Source organism: Branchiostoma lanceolatum, chromosome 7, assembly GCF_035083965.1.
Source record: "Branchiostoma lanceolatum isolate klBraLanc5 chromosome 7, klBraLanc5.hap2, whole genome shotgun sequence".
NCBI lineage: Eukaryota > Metazoa > Chordata > Leptocardii > Amphioxiformes > Branchiostomatidae > Branchiostoma > Branchiostoma lanceolatum.
Genome location: NC_089728.1, coordinates 19,445,781 through 19,459,620, shown reverse-complemented (window position 1 = coordinate 19,459,620; position 13,840 = coordinate 19,445,781). Strand labels below are relative to the sequence as shown.

The 13,840-nt window shown below is 45.0% G+C and overlaps 1 pseudogene; it reads left to right on the top strand.

Moving 5' to 3' along the window:
• Positions 1-3,753: 3,753 nt before the first annotated feature.
• Positions 3,754-13,138, top strand: LOC136438684 (NFX1-type zinc finger-containing protein 1-like; annotated as a pseudogene).
• The last annotated feature ends 702 nt before the right edge of the window (positions 13,139-13,840 follow it).

Below are 13,840 nucleotides of genomic sequence, written 5' to 3'. Positions count from 1 at the left end.
TTGTGGGCGGGATTGTGGCAGATGTTTCAAGTAAGACATCGCGAAATCGCCGTTTCGAGCCCAATCCCCGCTCGCGCCGTCTTTGAGGCATACCCGAAAGCGCGTCCTTGTGCGAGCCATGTCATCACGAAATCGCCGGCATGCGCAGCCACGGGCGCGGGCAGTGTCGGGCCCAGTACCCGAACGCGCCGTCCTTGTGTGATATACGTAACATTCCCCTAGCTAACGTCGATGGCATACCAATCCACAATTACGCCCCCAGTTTTCTAGTGAATTTTGATGCTGACGTACTGTTTTGTGGTAGTATATATCGACCTTAACGACAAGCCGACACAATGCTGGCCTTTTGCGGCAATCTAAGTCGGCAAATTCGGGAGTTCCGTGGAGCCTCGGAGGAGGTGATTTGATTTTTTTTAGAACAGGCAAAAATCAATGCGCGTGCGGATGTCATTCATAACATTAAGTTTGTGTGGCCTAAGTGGTAAATGATTGGATTGTTAAGATTGTGACCTGTGTAAGTCAGTTAAAGCAAGGAGGTTGAAATGAGATAAAGGTGTACATAGCCAAACCTAGATTATGCAATTCATTTGCATAATCCAAATATTTCATGAAGATAGGAGGTCTCTGAACTCTTGTTGTGCCTGAAATACATTCGCGGGTCTTCATTGCAAACATTCCCGAAATGCGCACCAAATTCAAAACAGTTTGCAGCTACGAGATCGCTGAAAATGAATATGTATGTGTCCGGTGAAACTATCATAACGTAACGGGAAGCCCCATTCCCATCATGCTATAGGCGAATAGGACTTTCCGTTACGTCATACTTTTACTCGCGTCGCTCCGTTAATTCAGACAAAAATGTGGTTCTTATTGACACCTCTGGCTTGAAATTATTTTGAGGCTACAACAAAATTTTGGGAATATTTGCCATCAAGACGACCAACTTTTGATACTAACGGGAATATCAAGATTCACGAAAAGGTTGTCCAAAGTTCGGCAGGTGAAACCAGATCTGAGTGTACCTGGCGTGACGAACAAAAGGGCAGGTAAACAGCTCAATTGTTCAGGTCCCGCCACCCACTCAGGTTTTACGTGTGGTGCAAGGTTGAAGTAGACAAATGCAAAAACACGTCGGATGTAACACCGTTTTCAAAGATATAAAGAGTAAAGTAACCAAGTCAATAATGTGGCAACCAAATGTTTAAAAAATATTTCGCGTAGTAAAGTGATAAAAATTAAGTCCCTTTTGATGTTGACGGACATGCGCAGTTTAGATGGCACTCTAAACCAAGACATTATTATCATGCTTTACGGTACAAGGCCTCAGTCGTTAGAATGATAAGGCGTTCGTCTTCAATAGCTAACATGCTCTATGACTATGAGTATTCCTCAATCTAGTCCCCACCAAAAGTAAAACAAAATTAGTTCACTTAAAATGTTTATAACTAAAGGTGTTGTCTCCAACGCTACTGGCACTTTAGTCATTGGCTCGCAACTGATCATAAAGTGTTTACTGCCTCCCGTTCGAATTCTCCCAGCGAACATACTAGATTGGAGCACAAACTATGTATAACAGTCGTACATTGTGTTCTAACACGCGCTTATTGTGCAAAACAACAATTCTTAAGCCTAGTATATAGAAGTAGACTCGTCCGGAGAATAGGGTGCGACATAGAGTGACGTTACGAAACTATGCCGTCATCGGAAAGTCCCGCCAGGCTAGATATAAAATGTGTTGATAGTCCGTCTAGACATCAGAGTGCAGTTGGGTTTGGTTGAGCTCTGTGCTGTACTAACTTGGCGGAAAAGTGCGGCTTCTCAGTCAGTCAAACTTGATGTGTTCAAGGTAAGTTGTTTTTTTCCACTTCGGCTCTAGCTGCCTGTAAAGGATACATACACATCTAGGCGGTGAAATTTTGCTTTTCTATCCATGTTTCTACTGTTAATTTTGATATGCCCGACATATTCGGCGTAAATCCCCGGTTACACATGGCCTAACATGGCTCCCGGCTAAGGTTGGGACCAGTCTAACCAGTTTTAGATCAAGAGTGAAATTTGACCTCCAAACACACCCTGACCACTACTAACGTACTTCCAACCACCAGCCAACCAATTCCAGACCTCGCGTCCACAGCCGAATGTTTTGGAATTGCAAAGCATTCGGGTGGCGCAGCCGAACACTAATTAATGATTTCTTCGTGATCTTAGCTGTTGAATACCACGTACAAGCAACCTGAAGTTTGACGCTCAATCCCATTGCCTTTAGCCTGGGTGCCATCCTATTTCTACCGGGGTTCCTTCATAGACACTCTTATGTAGGAGCCCCGGTAGAAATAGGATGGCACCCAGGCTACCTTGCCTTGCCATCCACCATGTTGTTGGTATCGTACAGCGTAGACACCACTACTGATGTTAAATAGCACACCGTGGAAAATGGCTGGCAGCAGGAAAATTTCTTGTTAGATTTAAACTTACTTCAAGGGACTTGGCTAGTAATATAGACCATAGTGATCCTGATAGAATCGTGAATGCTTCGACAAGATTCTTAAATTGATATGGTCGTTATGTGACGCCGTAAAGTTTTCATGAGTAGACATGCTATGACATGTGTGCATAAGTGATTAAAACTGAAGCAATTGCCATGATTGTGACTTGCAACAGTTCAGATACATATTTCAAGACGACTTTTCCACATTTCAAATCAGACTGTGAATTTGAAGTCAGTTGAAAGAGGGGGAGGGTATAGTTTGGAAATGAGCCAAGTTTCAGTCGAAACTCTTTTGTCAGTACGTGTTGCCAGAAAAAACACGTCTGTTCTATTTCTTTGTTAAGGGTGGGCTTGGTGAGATGGTTTCCACCAGTAGCATTGACGTCATGAGATGAAAAGGACTATTCAGACGTTGTTATTTTTAACGTCAGAAACTTTGTTTTCAACAGACACAACATGTATTGGTAGTGAATGAGTCCCCCCCCCGACTGGTCACAAGCGGTAGATAAATATGGTTTCCAACTACTTTAAGTTGTGGAGTTGATTATATGAAATTTAAGACTAAGACGTTTGACACCATGTTTTGCAGCTAACCTATGCCCATGGACGGTGCAAGGGGCTTCAGCTTCAGAAGGGGGCGCGGTCGTGGCCGTGGACGAGGTGACTTTGGTAGGAGGGGTGTTCAGCGTGTTGGATGGAGGGACAGAGAAGGTGACATCAAATTCAACTGCGCCAGGACAAGGTAAGCAAATTGCAAAGAATATTCCACATTGTGCTTGCAGCAGACATAAAACGCGACAAAATACATACTATTTCATTTCATGTGATCATTTAACTACCCCTGTTGATTATATTTCCCTCCCTATACCCTGTATAGGGTATGAGGATAATATATTGTTTTCGCTGGCGTGCTCTTCTTTCTTCTTCTTTCTTCTTCCCCTTCTTCTCCTGCCAAAAAAAAACCATTACATGTGGGTGGTAGCTGTATTGATGCAGAAACTTATAGTATATCTCTTACGTTACATGCTACGGGTGTCATATTGGATGTGTAAGTAGCTTTAAAAAAGTGAGTACAACGGAATGTTTGTAATGCTAATGAGGACCCAATTTGCATAATTTATGCATCGACGTCTAATCTATGCAGCAATATCCTGTATTTTCTCGAAAACGTTTCCTTTCTGGATTATGTAAGTTTTTATGTGTTCTACAGGGATGAATACGAATATTCAAACTCCGACAGACGGACGGATAAAGTAGTCCGGCCCATGGAGTACCATAGGCTGCGGGGATTGTGTGAGAAAGACCCTCAAGAGGTAACGGAAAATATTTTTTTTAGCAGATATATGGTTCCGGCTTTTATTCAACATCTTTTTTGCGACGCCACAGGGGCGGAGCTTTAAAGAAATGGCCTTGGCCTATTGAACTTTCGTACCTTTTGTTCTAGACATGCTTTGGTTATGCTTTTTTGGGTGACGGCTGATATATTTATATATTCGTATTCATTCATTCATTTGCAAACTCATGCCCGATGACTAATTGCAAGGGAACAAACAGAAGCACTAATGTATGGAAAGGTACAAAATACCTATAGCTATTACATTATTAGGGTTCTGACTTATTCTTTAAAGAACGTGGCTAATGTATAGTCCCAAATTTTCAATGATGTGGGGGTTTCGGGATTTGATAGAAATATAGGTTATAATATGGCATAATGTAATAATATAAACACCTTTATCTATGACGTCTATACCAGGTGCTACTAACATTAGTAGCCGAGACTAGTGGATGCAGGGAACTGCTGGATGAGACCACCATCAGAAAAGACCTGGTGGCTTTACTACTCCGTGTTCTCGCACGAGCTTGCGACTGTTCTTCATCTCCTGGTAAGTAACAACAGCTTTGTGGCCGCATATATTTGGCGACTTAACTACCAATCACTACTGTAGTTTCTGTAGGGCTCTTCTTTTATGTCACAAATAATGCAATGTATTTAGGCAACAGGAAGCAAATTTTATGGATTACATCCAAATTTAATTCGAGGGGGTGAACATAAAACAGGATGGGTACAAAAGAAAGATTTCTAATTTCTCAAAATAAACACCACAAGCGTTGTAACAAGATTGAACCGACAAAACATGGTATCACATCAAACAATTACTTTATTCCTGTATAAAAGAAGTGCACAACGTGACACAAGTGTGGTAGAGAAGCATCTGGATTACCAAGTTGGCAAACTATAGTCATGGTTACCACACGGTTGTTACTTCTACGGGTATTCAACACTTCTACAGCCGACTAGTAATGCATGGCTACCTCACTTTTACAAGCACAATCAAGGCTACAACACGACATGCTTCCCAATTTTGCTACTTTCTTGTCACGTTGACCATCTCCGAAGGGGAATTCGTTCTTCAAAAGCAGCCGAGAGTTAATTGGGCGCGCTGATGTCATCCATAGAATTTACTTGCTGTGGCCTTACCAAATAACCACATGACGTTTTATACCCCAGCGAACACCATGAAGCTGATGGTGATGGTCCGTAACTCCGAGTTCCTCACATCGGTTCTAGCGACGTTCTTCAGCAAAATCCCGGCAGTCAACATCCATCGGCAGGAGTTGAGAGAGCCGATCAAACATGCACTCCGACTGTTCCGTGAACTCCTGGATAGGTCTCCTAGTTCTCACATACAGGTGAGATATGCAGTACCTATTGCGATTTCTTTTGTTGTCAACTAACAAAACAAAAAAAGATATGAAAAAACAGTTACTCAAGCAACTGGTTATGATTTTGGAAGTGGTCAGACGTTTCAGGTAGCATCGGCTACCTTTAGTCAGTGATCTGTCGGTCAGCAGGTTTGTAACCACGAACTATGAATTGATATGCAAATAAAGTGAAGACAATTTGTGACAATCCAATAGGAATGAAATAAGTAAAGCCCTATGTATTCCTAACTCCACGTTCGAACCAACAGGGTTCTAGGATATCCGTGAATTCGAGATTGAAAGAATGTCCCTGGTTGCGTTGTAGGTAGTGGTAAATGGCTAAGGAGTAGCCGCTAGCACTAGATCTGCAATGCCCTACCCACGGATCACCTATTTCTACAAACTATTGAACAATCATATGAATATAAACACTGACAGTTTACTGAACCCAGCTCAGGGGGCAACCGGAGGAGGCGTCATCTCAAATTTCAAACAATAAACACCAGAACAGACACACTGTAAATATTCATATTTCCCTTGTACCATTCCCCAGTGAATGCCGTGTCTGGCACGGTCGTGACGACTCCCACCGTTGAGTCTTACCGAGCAAGGCTGTAAGCCTGTCCGCCTTTGACCCCCCCCCCCCTACTTTGCCCCTTAACCGACTCATCTGGAGGTATTTGAAGTAGAATTTGTTCTTTGAACCTTACATTGTGTGGGCGACTGGTCTCTCCGATGCAAGTCTGTAAATGACATTGGCCTTGATACCTTTGTGAGGTCGGTCTTTAGGATGTGCCAATTTTTGCACGAGAGTTGAGTGAGTGAAGTTTGCGGCATGTTGACGTTTTGGAAGATCCGTTAGAGTTTTCAGACACTAGGAATAGTAAGGAATAGTAATGTTGACCTTGTTTCTATTGATTAATGGTTTGCATTGTTTTCTTGGACTGGTCAGAAGGTATGAGAGCTTTGTTGAAGGTGTAGTTTCGGTAGCCACACTTGGCCAAGGCACCTTGGATATGTCCATGTTCGTCTGTTTCGGCTAGCTATAGGTAATTATGTTTCCTGCCCAGTGTAAGAGAATTTCTTTGACCACATCTATCAGCAAAATGGAGGTCCCGTGTTTGGGGAGAGCAACACCCCGCGCACGTTAAAGAACCCACCACACCTTTCGAAAAAGAGTAGGGGCATGCCCCGGTGTGCGATGGTCCAAATCTTACAGTCCGGTCTGGGATGACATCTTGAAAAGGTGATAGTTCACCTGTTATGTCAATCCTTCCACAAAATGTGGTAAATCAAAATAAATAAATAAATAAACCAGGGACACTCTTTCAATCTCGAATATCCTATACCGCGAACCCCGTTCGTTCGAACGTGGAGTTTTGTACATATTTAAGAGGATGTACAATCCCACCCACAACAGAAAAGTAGGGCTACGTGTTGAACTTCCTGGCACTAAGGGCCCAGTTCTACTCGACCAGCGTTACTTCTTATACTCCACAAAATGAGCTAATTGACTCACTAACATCAACTTTGTCTTATTCGTGTTTCCTATTGGACTGTCTAGAATTGTCTTCAATTTATTTGCATATCAATTCATAGTTCGAGGTTAAAAACTTGCTGATTTACAGATCTAGCAGAGTGTCACTGACGATAGGTATTGGGTGCTACGTGGAACGTTTGGTCGTTTTCCAAATCATATCCACTTGCTTTGAGTAACTGTTTTTGTGTGCTTTTCCTATTGCCTGGATGTCTTACCTTCATCAACGTAATATTTTGCGCACTTTAAAAAGAACGAGCAGGTAACTGATGACAGCCTTCATATTGGTGATGTTTGCTATACATGAGTATAATGTACTTGTCAATGCATAAAGGAAGAGGTAATGCCACAAGATAATCTTAGCGACAATATCAAAATTTGCAGGTGTCAGCGGCTTTGTCCGTTTTGGGAACCACTGTCACACGTCTCGAGGACGAGGGCTCAGATGTCAAAGACATTGTGACAGCTTTCAATAAGGTAGAGTCGCACAAAGACGCCATCGTGGAAATCCTGCGCAAAGGTAACATTTCAAAAGATCAAACTACGCTACAGGAGATGCCTCCGGATGATTTTAGACGACTGACGATCATACCAACTTATGAAGACATTCACGATCAGAAAGACCCTTTTCTTCGCCCCAACATCGTACGTGGCGGCTACACAGACGTGGACACCTATCTCGACGTACAGTTCAGGCTGCTGAGAGAAGACTTCATAAGGCCACTAAGAGAAGGTATCACAGAGTTCCTGGACATGCGCAGACGTGGATCGGGCCATGACCGCAGACTCCAAGACATCCGAGTCTACCATGACGTCCAAGTTGTTCACCCCATCTGCACAGCGAGTGGGATCGTCTACAGGATACAGTTCGACGCTGCAAGACTCAGAAGGGTCCGTTGGGCATCCACGAAGCGACTGATTTTTGGATCTCTCCTCTGCCTCTCCAAAGACGAGTTCAAGACCATGTTCTTCGCCACGGTCGCAGAACGCGACGAGAAAGAGCTCCAACAAGGATGCGTGCAGATTCGTTTCGAACAAAACCACGTAGACGCCTCAGACATTAGTCCCACTGACAAGTTCATCATGGTGGAGACATTTGCCTACTTTGAAGCCTACCGACACGTCCTGAAAGGTCTTCAAGAGGTTAAAGAGGATACGATGCCGTTCACCAAGTACATCGTGGACTGCGACTGTGCCAACGGCGTGGATCCACCAGCATATCTGCGACGGGCATATTACGAAGTTAGATACGACCTTAGTAAACTAGAAACTCCGAGGCAAAATCTCACAAGTGCGTCAACACATTTTGTTAGGACAGATTTCAATGGTTCAGGTATTGCAGGCGACGATCAATCCGTTCAGACGATTCAGATGGTTCCGGGCGTAACGACGAAGACCATTTCACATTAGATTATTCATACGATGCCAAGGAAAGTGACGATAAATGCAGCTGTCATAATTCAAACCTTGTGGTAGCCAATTCAGTCCCCATCCTAAGGGAAGACATGTGGCCATCAGCTGATGCACTGCATCTTGACGAGTCTCAGTACCGTGCCGTAAAGATGGCACTGACTAAAGAATTCTCAGTCATCCAAGGTCCACCGGGAACCGGAAAGACTTACGTCGGGCTCAAGATCGTTCAAGCTCTGCTGGAGAACAAGAGCGTGTGGCTGAGGGATCAGTATCTGATGAACAGCCCGACTAGGCCCATCCTTGTGGTTTGCTACACAAACCATGCCCTTGATCAGTTCCTCGATGGCATTTCTGAGTTCCACTCAACAGGCATTGTGAGGGTAGGTAGTCAAAGCCTTAGTAAGAAGATGGAGCAGTTCCAAATGAAGACCATCCGACTACGTAAGAGAAAGCGCAAAAAAGTCCCTCAATATATCCACGATCGGGCTTCTGCTGTATGGCATGGCATGCAGAGTCTCCAGCGAAGGATAGAGGCGGTTGTGACTCAGATCATGACAACGCAAATAGGACTTCTTCATGAGAATGCTTTGATGCCCTTAATGAACAAGGAACACGAAGACGCCTTCACACGTCCCATGGGCAGTGACGGAGGTAGGTGGGCCTGTAGAAGAAAGAAGAGCTCTGTAATGATGCAATGGCTCGGTGTGACAGGAAATGTATTCATACTGCCAGGAGAAGACAAACAGAGCCAACCTGGAGAAGAAGAAAAGAAGACAAAGAAAGCGGAGGAAGACGAAGAGATTGACGTCAAGGAAGAAGCCGAATTAGCAAAGGAACAGCGCCTCCTCGACGACGACAAGCTGATGCCCGTCAGGGAAAGGGGAGGGAGAGGGAAAGGCAAAAGAAAGGTCATCAGTGTGGACCTCGCGCTTGGTGTCGGGGCGTTGCAGCTCGAGGAACATCAGGCAGAAAACCAGGGTGAATGGCAGGTACAGACCAATGCGAAGAAGAGGAAACAGACGGTAAAGCACGAGCTCAGCAAGACGGACATGATGACAGAAACTGACGTTAATCGTGTCCAAAATGTGTGGACGCTGCAGCTACGGGACCGATGGCGCCTCTATCGTCACTGGGTGGCCAAGTACTGTGCTAAGTACAAAGAGACGATCAGACATCACCAACGAAACTACGAACATGCGGCTAAGCGCCTAAAAAAGATTCAGAACGAAGAAGACGTCGAGATTATGAAAGAAGCAACCGTCATCGGAATGACCACAACTGGTGCTGCCAAATACCGAACGGTCCTGCAAGACATCAGGCCAGCTATCATCGTTGTGGAGGAAGCTGCAGAAGTTTTGGAGGCCCACATCGTCACAACACTGTCTCAGCAGTGCCAACATCTCATCCTCATCGGAGACCACCAACAGCTTCGTCCCAATCCAACCGTCTACAAACTGACGAAGAAATACAACATGGATATCTCTCTGTTTGAGCGTATGATTAACAATAATATGCCGTGTCAGCGACTTCAGTTGCAACATCGCATGCGGCCAGAGTTCGCACGTCTCCTGACGCCGCACATCTACGAGTCGCTGGACAACCACGAGTCAGTGCTCAACTTCGAGAACATCAAGGGCGTCTCTTCAAACTTGTTCTTCGTAGATCACAGCTACTGGGAAGCACATGACAGTGACACCAAAAGCCGGTCCAACATGCACGAGGCGCAGCTCATGGCCAGCTTCTGCCGCTACCTTCTTCAGCAAGGGTACAGCTCATCCCAGATCACCATCCTCACAACGTACACGGGACAACTCTTCAACTTCAAGAAGGTCATGCCCCGGCAGCTCTTTGAGGGTGTGCGCGTCTCCGCCGTGGACAACTTTCAAGGGGAGGAGAATGACATCATCCTGTTGTCACTGGTGCGGAGCAACGATGAAGACAATGTGGGCTTCCTCAAGGTAGGGACAGGATTCCAATCATTCCATATATTGACTACCTTATGCGTCTAAAGAGATCTTTTGTTTTGGTCTTATCTGCAACACACTCATCTACGTATTCGGATCACTTGCGCTAAAGCTTTGCATGTTCAAAAGATATTCAATCACTGTATGGCTAATCAGAGGGACCGGTTTCGGGTATTTACAGAATTATCTAAGACATTGGAAGAACACATAAAACGATGGTTATGGTTATATTTTCTCATGGAAAATTAATTTTATTGCCCTTACAGATCGACAACCGTGTCTGTGTTGCTCTGTCGCGAGCGAAGAAGGGCTTCTACGCCATAGGCAACCTGAAAATGCTGGCAAAGGCGAGCAAACTATGGACCAAGGTACATCGTGGTTTATTTTATTCATGACAGGTATTATAACGTGGTGTCTTTCCAGGCTGCCCTGTAACTTTTATATTTGCATTACTGAACAGATCATCCAAGAACTTCAAGAGCAAGGTAGTGTGGGTACCCACCTGACTTTGAGCTGTCAGAATCACCCAGACAGCAAGATCTTGGCTTCAACTGACGACGACTTTAAGAAGGCACCGGACGGAGGGTGTATGCGACTGTGTGACTTCAGGTGAGTAAACATACTACATAAACATGTGGGCTACAGAAATACGGCTAAAGGATTGCAGTACAGTGAGACGAGACTGGGGATCACCTGTAAAAGGGACTTACTAGTATTCAATCAACATGCCACTGTGACAAGGTGCTAATAATCATACTTGGGGCTATTGGAAAAATTTCCATCCAGTATTCTTTTGCACAGAAGGACAAGAATAATCCATACCCTTTTTCTTTTATCTTAGGTTACAGTGTGGCCATGTGTGTGAAAAACGCTGCCACCCAACTGACCCGGAGCATGAAGTGTACAAATGCCAAAAACCCTGTGTCAAAATCCTTTGTGACCTCGGACACAAATGCCCGAGGCTCTGCTATCAGGATTGTGGTCAATGTGAAGTTTTGGTAGAAAAAACTGTTCCCAAATGTCAACACAGGCAGATGATCCCATGCTTTGTGGCACCAAGCGCATTCGAGTGCCAGATACCGTGCGATAAAGTGCTTCCTTGTAGACACACTTGCAAGAACAAGTGTGGCCAGGAGTGCACTTGCACTGAGATCTTAACGTATCATCTGACGTGTGGCCACACCATTCAGGTGGTCTGCAGAGCCAAAGAAGAAGACCTGGTCTGCAACGCTCCATGCGGTCAGCTGCTAAAATGTGGCCACCCATGTGCTGGTACATGTGACAGTTGCCAGGAAGGGAGACTACACGAGCCCTGCAGACATCCATGTAATCGCGTGCTTGTGTGCTCACACCAATGCTCGGGACTATGCGCACAGAATTGTCCTCCGTGCAACAAACGTTGCGAAAACCGCTGCGTCCACACCACTTGCCAAAAACAATGTTGTGAGCCATGCGTACCGTGTCGGAAGCCTTGCGAGTGGAGATGTGAGCATCACCTATGTACCAAGCCCTGTGGAGAACCTTGTGATCGACATCGATGCGATCAACCCTGCCCAAAAATGCGTCGCTGCAGAATGTGTCAGAAAAGCCATCGCTGCATTGGTATGTGTGGGGAGCCATGTCCGGACAAGTGCCGCGTTTGTGACCGTGAAGAGGTGACAAGGATTCTCTTCGGCACCGAGGATGAGCCCGACGCCCAGTTCGTCCTGCTGGAGGACTGCGGTCACGTACTGGAGGTTAGAGGGATGGATGATTGGATGGACAGGGTCGACGAAAGCATTCAACTCAAAACCTGCCCGGAATGCAAGACGCCAATACAACACAACGTGCGCTACGGGAACAGCATCAAGAAGACACGTGCACTGACAAAGATTGAGGAGAAGACGAAAAGGTACGACGAAGACGTTCAAAATGCTCAGCCGGATCTAGAGGATGCTGCCAAAAGGCTGATGAGAGAGTTTGAAGTCGATGCTGACCTGGATTCGTATTTCACTGAGACATCGGCGCGTATCTCTCAGCAAATGGCAAGCTGTTGTCAGTTGTCAACGGAGAAAGTGACAATGTACGAAAACAAGTTTCTTTTCCTAAAGAGACTGGCTAAAATCAAGAAATGAACTTGCCGAGAACTTTCTGTTCCTGAAAACGGGAACCATGTTTTAGAACTGCAGGAGGAGATCTCAAAAATGGAAAAGTGGTTGCTTCACCCGACGTCACACGTGAGTGAACAGGTAAGCCCAGGATTACATGCACTGCATTCAGCTAATTTGATCATGTTGTTTTGTTGTTGTTGCTGATAGAAATGTTTTGATTCCCATTGCGCTCATTACAAGACGGCTTATGTTCACAGGAATGGAAGCAGTTTGGGAGGGAGATGAATCGACTGAACTTTCTCTTGAAGCTCCGCGTCATACAGGGACAGATCCGGAAGAAGGGAATCAGCCTGGACGACCTGGCACAGACGAACCTCGACATTGCGAAACGGAGACTGACCGGGCTGAAACCTTTCACGGAGGACGCAGAGGAGATGGTCAAGCAGGCCATAGAGAAGGTCAAGCAGCTGACACCAGGGCTGACGGGAGCTGTGCTGGGGATATCCGGTGTGGAGCGGGTTCGGGTGGTCCGCGCCATGGGACTGACACAGGGACACTGGTTCATGTGTTCCAACGGACACGTGTTTCCAGTTGGAGAATATGTTGGAGCTACAATGGTAAGCATTGTATAGTATATGTCTTTCACATCTACCACACGGGACTAGCCGTTTGGCACCCCGTTCTCTATTGGTTACAGAGTTAGGCAGCAGGGAGAAGTTTAAGAAATACAAGTTTCTTGAGACTCGTCGAGTTCATGAAAATGTTTGCTATTGATACCGATTATTAGGTATTCCCGAGACGCATTCTTTGCATATTTTGTGTAAATACAACGACATGTTTGATACCATGTACCTTCAGTGAACATCGGAGCCTTTTTCCCTGCAAATGACACCACCTTATTGTCTGTTCTCGACAGGAAATCACATGCCCGGCGTGTCAGTGATGGTATCGGAGGTCGCAGCCACACGCTTCGGTCGGGCAACCGTTTGGCACCGGAGATGGACGCTGTCTGGTCGTATCAGACAAACTTGGAGAATTATCCGACTAGGCAGGCATCTTAATCCCAAATCAATCATCATAATTTCTTTGGTGCCATCTAAAACAGATCCATTAGTGGAAAGGTAAGCTTAATAGTAATCTTGATAAGCTGACAATGGCTACTGTGATAGATTTATAATATGGAACTGATTACTCACATGTTTATTGTTCAATAAGAGAGGGCGTTCTTTGTAATTGTCACAACTTAGTAGTTTACTGAAAAACGATTTGATATTTTCTCCAACTGCTTGAATCGGTTCAATTTCATGTCTGGTACATTGTGAATTCTCGGACATGTCAGATCCACACACTTATTCTGAAGCCTCGAGCAAGATCAACTATATGTTCAACAATGTGAAATTTGGAGTGTGCAGACTTGATGATTCTATTTTTTAGGAAGTAGTATGTTTGATTCCTAGTGAGCCTATACTGAGTATCTCTCAGATTAATGGAGACAACAGCATATCGGGAGATTGGAAATACATGCAATCCAAATGGGTGGATACAAACCTGCCTGATTACAACTTGGATTTTTTGATAGTCATCTTGTTTACTTCTCTATAACAGCTTAGACATACTTGTCCGCACTCAATCACTCACTCACTAG